This window comes from Macaca nemestrina, chromosome 17, assembly GCF_043159975.1.
Source record: "Macaca nemestrina isolate mMacNem1 chromosome 17, mMacNem.hap1, whole genome shotgun sequence".
NCBI classification, from domain to species: Eukaryota; Metazoa; Chordata; class Mammalia; order Primates; family Cercopithecidae; genus Macaca; species Macaca nemestrina.
In genome coordinates this window covers 24080522-24089581 of record NC_092141.1, presented here as the reverse complement: position 1 = coordinate 24089581, position 9060 = coordinate 24080522, and the positions used below count along the sequence as shown (strand labels likewise).

At 39.1% G+C, this 9060-nt stretch overlaps 1 pseudogene; it reads right to left on the bottom strand.

Moving 5' to 3' along the window:
• Positions 1-6820: 6820 nt before the first annotated feature.
• On the bottom strand, positions 6821-8746 carry LOC139359278 (tigger transposable element-derived protein 1-like; annotated as a pseudogene).
• Between the last annotated feature and the right edge of the window lie 314 nt (positions 8747-9060).

Sequence of the window (9060 nt, the reverse complement as noted above, 5' to 3'; positions counted from 1 at the left end):
CTCTACAAGCCTTCTGGATGCCATTCTGCCTTCCGCCTGTCCCCTTCCAACCTGTTCTATGTGGTGCCAAATGCTTGCTTCAATAGACCCAGACATATAAGCATCAGAAGGGAGGACTCCCTAGCACAGTGGCTCCCTGGGTGTGGTCCCAAGCCTGGCAAAAGCAGCATCACCTGGGAGCCTAATAGAAATGCCAGTCCTCAGGCCCTGCCCCGGTGCTGCTAAATCAGAAACTATGGGAGAGGGCCCAGCAATCTGTGTTTTAGCAAGCCCTCCGGGTATTGCTGGTACGTGGTAAAGTGTGAGTACCACCGCCTATTGCCTACAAGAGAGTGCCCAGACACCTCCCAGACCTCACTAACTGAACCTAACAGGTTCCTCTCCTCTAACCATGCCCACCTAACACCCACTGTTCTCTAAACATTTCTTTTTCATATATTTTTGATGCCCTGTTCCTGTTATTTTGAATGGCATTTCCTGCTTCCGTGCCCGACAGACTCGTATTTATCATTTAAAGCCCGATTAAAAGAGCTCTCCCTCTTGAGGCTTCACGTGTGTTCTCTCTGCTGAGTTTTAGTTACTCCTTCCGTACCTCCCCTGACGGCACCCATGCATACCTCAACAGCATCATCACATCGTGTTCTTTGGCATGAGCCTCATGGTGGACTGGAATCTCAAGGTAGCCCCAGTACCTAGTATTGTGCCAGGATCGTGGTAGGTATTTAATAAATCTGGACTGATTAAATGAATAAGTGAGTTCATGAGCCCAAGTACAGTTATCCCTTGGTAGCCCTAGAGGATTCATTTTAGCACCTTCCAGGGATACCAAAATCCACAGATGCCCAAGTCCCTGATATAAAATGGGACAGTATTTGCATATAACCTATGCACTTCCTCCATATACTTTACATCATCTCTAGGTTACTTGTAATATCCAATACAATGTAATGCTATATAAATCTTTATAACTTAGTGTTGAGGGAAAATGACAAGAAAAAAAGAGTCTGCATATGTTCAGTACAGATGCAATTTTTTGAATATTTTCCATCTCAGGTGAGTTGAATTCATGGGTATGGACCCCACAGAGAGCTATATTCTATCAGGACTCGCTGAGTACTCAAAATAGGCAACTGGCCTGTGAGCACAGGGCTGGTTACTTCAGAGCCTGATCTGACCTCCAGGCATCCCGACTCCTAGCCAGGGTAGTCTGTGAAGTTTGGTTTGTTTCACCTGGGTGCCATGTCTTTAGGTTATGTAATTGTTAAGACAGGAGTCATTTTTGGCTACTTTGTGACAGATAAATATGTCAAAGGCTCAAAAGAGGTACATTTCTTCTCTTGCGGCTGTGGAGCTGTGACTGCTGAGGCCACAGGCTGTATTGGTTATCTTCACATCTCTCTGTAGTTGTAAATGGCAGCGACCTATGGCAGTGGTATCTAGGCCAACTATTAAACATTTATAATGCCCAGAAACCAATTTGTGGCAGCCAGCAATTAGTTCCATCATGTTTTTAATTTTTCTCCCTTTGAAGTTTAATAGATGGTTATTATGATGTAGTCTTCACTGCCTCCAATTCTGTGTGCACCCTCAGTCAGCAGCCAGAGAAAATTAGACTCTACAGAGAAACGATGTAACCTGAGGTGATGCTTTGGATTCCATTTCTGAGCCTGTTGCCCTGCCCAGGTCTTCTTTGTCCATGAAGAGAGTTAGGATGAAAGGGGATTTGGAATACATGCATTTAGCCAACCTGACTATGTGTTGGTTACTGGGGACGCACAGAGAGCGAGATTTGGTACCTCTCTTCACAGAGCTTCTAGATTAGCAGGGGAAGAAAGGTTGCGAAGAGGAATTTGCAGTCTAGTGTGATGTGTGCTATGATAGAGGAAGCTCAGGGGAGGGACCTCAAGGGTGAGAAGCAGTTAGCCAGCTAGACATGCAGAGGAAGACTGCTCCAGGCAAGGAAGATGGGAGGTGAGAGAGAGGTGGCACTTCTGAAGAGCTCAAAGTTGTGCATATGGCTGGACTCAGCATGGCAGACTCTGGAACTTCTTGAGCTACATCTGGGGTGTGATGCCTTGAAGTCCTCATGCATTTACCAGAAAATAAAGCTAGTTTCACTTAAAATTGCCAGGTCATGAAAGGCTGAGATAAATGACAGTCCAGTGCTAGGACAGAAGGGGACAGGAGGGGGCATAATTTCTCTAGTGCTTTCCTTGTAGGTGATCAGTGCAGGCAAAAATTTGCCCAAAGTACACGTTGTGTCAGGCAGAATCTCTCTCCAAGCCATTTGTAGCTTCAGGGACTAAGGAGGTTGAGGAGACAGGAAGCTGTGAATAAAAGGATTATAATTTACCATTAATTGTCAACTTTTCTCTTTCTACTTGCTTCTTCCCCAGTGCTTGTAAAACATGCTTAAAAGTCTCTCATTCTTTAAAAAATAAAAACAGTCTAACTAAATATAAGTCATCCTTCATCTTTTTATGCTTGCAAGATCTCTCTTTATCTCTTCCCTTCCCTTGAAAACTAAGTTCCTAAAAAATGTACACTCACCTCTCCTTTCATGTATTTTTTTCATAGACAAAGCCAGGCTTGTGTCTACACTCCACAAAGCCACTATGACAACAGTCACCAGTGCCCTCAATGGCAAGTTCCAATGGGCTCATTTGTTCATTCAGCAGGAATTACATGTATCTACTCTGAACCAGGCAGTGTTCCAGGCATGGGGATGTACTGGTGTGAAGGCTTCTTGGTGCTTATGTTTTCATGAACTCCTTTTGGTTCTTCAGTATCTGTAGCATTTGCCATGGTTTGGCTTCACCTTCTGGAAAGACTCTCACATCCCATGACAAAATATGTGGTTGTCCTTCTGTCTTTCTTATTATTCCTTCCCAGTCTCCTTTGCAGATTCCTCTTCCTCTACCTATTCATTAAAGATTGGTAGTAAGTAGGTTGTAGGCTCAAGACTAACCCTCCAAGATTTTATCTTTCCTTAATGTTAGTTCTCCAGCATGTATCTCGGGATCCATATAAACAGCTGCCTGTGGACATATCTGCATGAATGGCACCTCAATATAACCTAACCAAAGCTGAGCCCCCATCTTCTTCTTCTCCTGAGTTCCCCATCTCTGTGAATCCTCTGTGCAGTCAGGGAAGCTGGGAGTCTTCCTGGACTCATCGTTTTTCCTATCCCCATGCTCTCTATGCCCAAAGCCTGGGTCCTAGTTCAGGGCCCACATCACCTCTCATGGAACCCTGCTATAGTTTCCTTCCCACATCCCATCCAACTCTTCAGCCAGGCTGTTAACAGAATGGTCTTCCTAAATTGCAAATTTGACCATGTCCTTCCCTGATAGTCTCCATTTATCTAACAACAGTTCTCAAAGTATAATGTGGAACCCAATACACTTTCAGAGAGTACATGATGTCAAAACTATTTTAATAATAAGAATAGGAGATTATTTAGCCTTTTCACTGTGTTGATATTTGCACTGATGGTGCAAAAGAAATAGTGGGCAAATCAGTAGCTGCCTCAGCACAAATTAAGGCATAAACAGAACTATACTATAACCTAGTGTTTGTATTCTTTTTACCTCATTCATTTGTAGAAGAAAGAAAAAAAGCTAGTTTCACTTAGAAATACCACTATGAAGCAGTAAAAACATTAACTTTTAAAAATCTCAGCCCTTCAATGAGCATCTTTTAAATATTCTGCTAGTCAAAATGCAAAGTAATCATAAACAATTCTGCTACATACCAAAGTACCGTGGTTGTCTCAGGGAAAAGCATTTGTGTGATCATTTGAGTAGCAAGTTAACTAGCTTTCTTTTCTTCTACCTAACATCATTTCTACTTGAAAACATGACTGACTGTGATTATTCAGACTTGGGTATTTGGCAGCTTTAATCTCGAAAATTAATAAAGTGAGCTTGTCACTTCAAGGAAAACAACTAGCAGTGTTTGTTGCCAATGATAAAATGTGATCTTTCAAGCAAAATTAGAATTTTGGTAAACATGCATCTGTCACCATGAGCATGACAGCTTCCCAACACTTAGCGACTTTTCTGATGAGATTAGTGGTGATATTGAGAAACATGTGGAGTCTGTTCTGGGTCTTGTATAATGAGATACATCAACATTTGGAAGATTTACGTAACTCAGCCAATATCTTCCAAATAACCAATGGTGGATATTACAAAATTATGCACACATAAAAAAGCCTATTCAGGTGCAAGATGGGTCAATGGATTTTAATGTAACAGAGTTTGAAATGTTTGTTAATATGGCTTCAGATTCCACATTGCAACCAACTTTTGAGAATCTACCAGTTATACAGTTTTAGTATGGTATCAAAGAATATCCATAATGATCTAAAAAGGCTTCTCCCCTTTCCAGCTATCCTTATGAGGCAAGCTTTTCTTCATACACTTCAACCAAAACAACATACTGTAAAAAATTGAAATCTAGCTATCTTCTAGTAAACCAGATGTCTCTTATTTTTTTTTTTTTATCTTGGACAATACAAAGATGTTACCTATATTGACATGTTATGGCCTTATTACTATTACTTTAAATAAATAACAAAATACTTAATATTCCTGGTTTTAATTTTGAATTTAATAAATATCTATACAACATACATGAACACAAAATCCCTGGTCTCCAATAATTTTTAAAAGCATAAAGGCATCATAAAACCCAAAACTTAGGAAATTACTGGCCTGCAGGTTTGAGGTCTCAACTTCTCTACACAACAGTCATTCTTTAGCCTCTGTCACCTTTCCCACCCCAGTCCTCCGTCTTGCCCTGTCACCCCTATAGCATCACGACTCCTCCTGTTTCTGCCTCAGCAGCACTGCCAGCCTCCTCAGGTGCCAGGCTGGCTCCAGGCTTTACACCTTTGCTCATCCTCTGCCTTGGCTGACATTTCCATATTTGTTTTTTCTTGTGTTTTTTTACTGTCATTCAAATGCCCATTCGTTCTTCAAACACACTCCCTCCTGGTGTGCCCTCGAGAATTCTCTTCAAGCACCTGCAGCATGTCAGTGCTGGTTCTCCTGTTTTACCTCCAGGCTTGCCATGGGTAAAATTGTGGACATTTCCCTAAGATAAGCGAGTGTTATTTGTAATGTTTTACTGTTACTAACAAAGCTGCCTTAGACATGCTTGTACATGTCTTTCTGGGCACTTGTGCAAGAGGTTCTCAAGGAGATTCCTGGAAGGGAATTACTGGGTCAAAAGGTTTGTGCAGCTTCACCTTTACGAAGCATTGCTAAGCTGTCTCCAAATTGATTACACTGATATATACTACCATCAGCAAGAAATCACACCTGATTTATCCATGTTCTTGCCAACACTTGATGCAATCAGACTAATTATTTTTCTAAACTGATAGCTATGCAATTTCAATTATCTTTTAGCTTATTACTAACACAGGTAAAATCATTCTATAATCCACTCAGGTTTCCCGTTCTGTGAATTGTTCAGAAATATCCTTTGTTTGTTTTTCTTTTGGGTTGTCCTTTTCTTACTGACTTGTAATTATTTACATATTCTGGATATTAATCTTTTACCTGCCCTCTACACCACAAATTTCTCCTCTCTGTTTGTGGCTGGTCTTTTAACTTGGCCTATGGAGTTTTCTAGTGTATAGGAGTTTTACATTTTAATACAACCAAATTTAACAATCTTTTCCTTCAAAATTTAAACTTTTTATGTATTGTCTAATTACTTCTTCCCCATCCCAAGTTTATAAAATATTGCATATATTTTTGTGTAAAACATTGAGAGTTTTACTTTTTACATTCGAGTCTTTATTCCTGAATTTATTTTTTGGTAAGGTGTAAAAAAGAAATCTACTTTTATATTTTCCCACATATATAATCAAATTGTATAAATATTCACTTAGTGGATTTGACTCAAATCCTTTAGCTCTCATAGTAGCTGTGTGTCACAGGTTTGATTGCTACTGTTTTCACTGTTACTATTATAAATGCTTTCTAACACCCATTATGATTCCTTTGTTGAACTAGGAATTTTATAGAAGTGTGTCTATATTGTCCAAATGTAGGAAGGTAGAATGCTTTGTCTATTTTTTATTATTAATTTCATGCCTATGAAATTAATTGTGTATTGTGCTTGTATAATCTGGTCTAATTATATGAACTGGGATTTTTTGGTATTTTTTGAAATTTGCTTTATGGTTAGTACATGGTAAAATTTTATAAATATTCCAGAATGCTTGAAAGAATGTATGTTCTCTAATAATTGGAGCCAAGTTTTGTATTCTTTCACTTACACCAATCTTATTGCCTATACTATTCTATCTTTTCCCATAGGATTATGGATTTCTCCTCATAGTGCTGTACATTTTTGGTCTCTCTATATATACATTTAAGTCTAGGTGATTGCATACTACTGGGCTTTCTGAGGAGGTCTCCCACAAATAGCACCCTCTTCGCTGCCTGGATCTGAAGAAATTGAGAAATAAAACAAAAAGTAAAGATACAGCTTAAAATATCACCTTTACTTTTAACTTGATTATTGAAAACCTCCTCCATGGTGAGTGCTCTCTGGTGTTCACCCTATAAATAACTGTCCTTAAATCAACACAAGGATACCCCAGAATTATTGCAGGTTTAGTTTCAGACCACCACAACAAAATGAATATCACAATAAAGTGAGTCATGTGAAATTTTTGGTTTCCCAGTACATGTAAAATTATGTTTACATGACATCATTGTGTATTAAGTGTGCAACAGCATTAGATCTAAAAAATAATGTATACACCTTAATTTTAAAATAGTGTATTGCTAAAAGAATGCTAATCATCACCTGAACTTTCAGAGAGTCATAACCTTTTTGTTGATGGAGGGTCTTGCCTCGGTGTTGACAATTGCTGACTGATCAGAGTGGTGGTTGCTGAAGTTTGGGGTGGCTGCGGCAATTTCTTAAAATAGGACAATGAACTTTGCCACTTTGATTGACTCTTCCTTACATGAAAGATTTCTCTGTAGCACACAGTGCTGTTTGACAGCATTTTACCCACAATATAACTTCTTTCAAAACTGAAGTCGATCCTCTCAAATCCTGCCACTGCATTATCAACTAAGTTCATAGGATATTCTGAATCCCTTGTTGTCATTTCAACAGTGTTCACAGCATCTTCACCAGGAGTAGATTCCATCTCAAGAAACCGCTTTCTTTGCTCATCCATAAGAAGCAACTGCTCATCTGTTAATTGTTTCATGAGATTGCAGCAATTCAGTCATATCTTCAGCCTCTACTTCCAATCCTAGTTCTCTTACTATTTCCACCACATCTGCAGTTATTTCCTCCACTGAACTCTTGAAGCCCTCAAAGTCATTGATGAGGCTTGAAATCAACTTCTTCCAAATTCCTGTGAATGTGGATATTTTTACCTTCTCTCATGAATCATGGATGTTCTTAATGGCATCTAGAATGGTGAATCCTGTCCAGAAAGTTTTCACTTAACTTTTCCCAGATCAATCAGAGGAATCACTATTTATGGCAGTTATAGCCTTACAAAATGTATTTCTTAAATAATAATATTTAAAATTCAAAATTACTCCTTGATTCATAGGTTGCAAAATCAGTATTATGTTGGCAGGCACGAAGACATGAATCTCCTTGTACATCTCCATCAGAGCTCTTGGATGATCAGGTGCATTTTCAATAAGCAGTAATATTTTGAAAGGGATCTTTTTTTCTGAGCACTAGGTCTCAACAGTGAGCTTAAAATATTCATCAAGCCATGCTGTAAACAGATGCACTGTCATCCAGGCTTCGTTGTTCCATTTATATAGCACAGACAGAATTGATTTCACGTAATTCTTAAGGGCCCTAAGATCTTCAGAACGGTCAATGAGCACTGTCTTCAACTTCAAGATACCAGCTGAATTCGACCCTAATTGAAGAGTCACTCTATACTTTGAAGCTTTGAAGCCAGATATTGACTTACCCTCTGTATCTGTGAAAGTCCTAGATGGCACCTTCTTCCAATAGGAGTTTGCTTCATCTGCATTGAAGATCTGTTGTTTAGTGTAGCCACCATCAATTATCTTAGCTAGATCTTCTGGATAATTTGCTACAGCTTCTACATCAGCACTTGCTGCTTCACTTTGAACTTTTATATTGTGGAAATGGCTTCTTTCTTTAAACCTCATGAAACAACCGTTGCTAGCTTCCAACTTTTCTGCAGCTTCCTCACCTCTCTGTTTCCATAGAATTGAAGACAGTTACAACCTTGCTCTGGATTAGGCTTTGCCTTAAGGGAATGCTGTGGTTGGCTTGATCTTCTATCCAGACCACTCGAACTTTCTCCACATCAGCAATAAGGCTGTTTCACTTTATTATCATTCATGTGTTCATGAGAGTGACATTTTTAATTTCCTTCAAGAATTTTTCCTTTGCATTCACAACTTAGCTAACTGGTACAAGATACCTAGCTTTTGGCCTATCTTGGCTTTCAACATGCCTTCCTCAGTAAGCCTAATCATTTCTAGCTTTTGCTTTAAAGAGAAAGACATGTGTCTCTTCCTTTCACTTGAACATTTAGAAACCATTGTAGGGTTATTAACTAGTCTAATTTCAATATTGCTGTGTCTCAGGGAGTAGAGAGACTTGAGCAGAGGAAGAGAGATGGGTTAATGGCTGGTCAGTGGGGCAGTCAGAACACACACATTTATTAAGTTCTTACATGGTGTAATTTGTGCCTCCCCAAAACAATTACAATGGTAACATCAAAGATCATTGATCATTGATCATTATTACAGAATAACAATAATGAAAAAGTTTGAAATATTGCAAGAATTATCAAAATGTGATGCAGAAATATAAAGTGAGAACATGCTGCTGGAGAAATTGTGCTGATAGACTGTCATTGTAACAAATCTTCAGCCTGTTAAAAACACAATACCTGTGAAACACAGTTAAGCAAAGCACAATAGCGCAAGGTAGGCCTGTATAGATTTATACCTCAAGGCAACTTTCCTTCCATACAAAGGGGAAACAGATATATTCCAGATGTTCCTCCCACTGGGG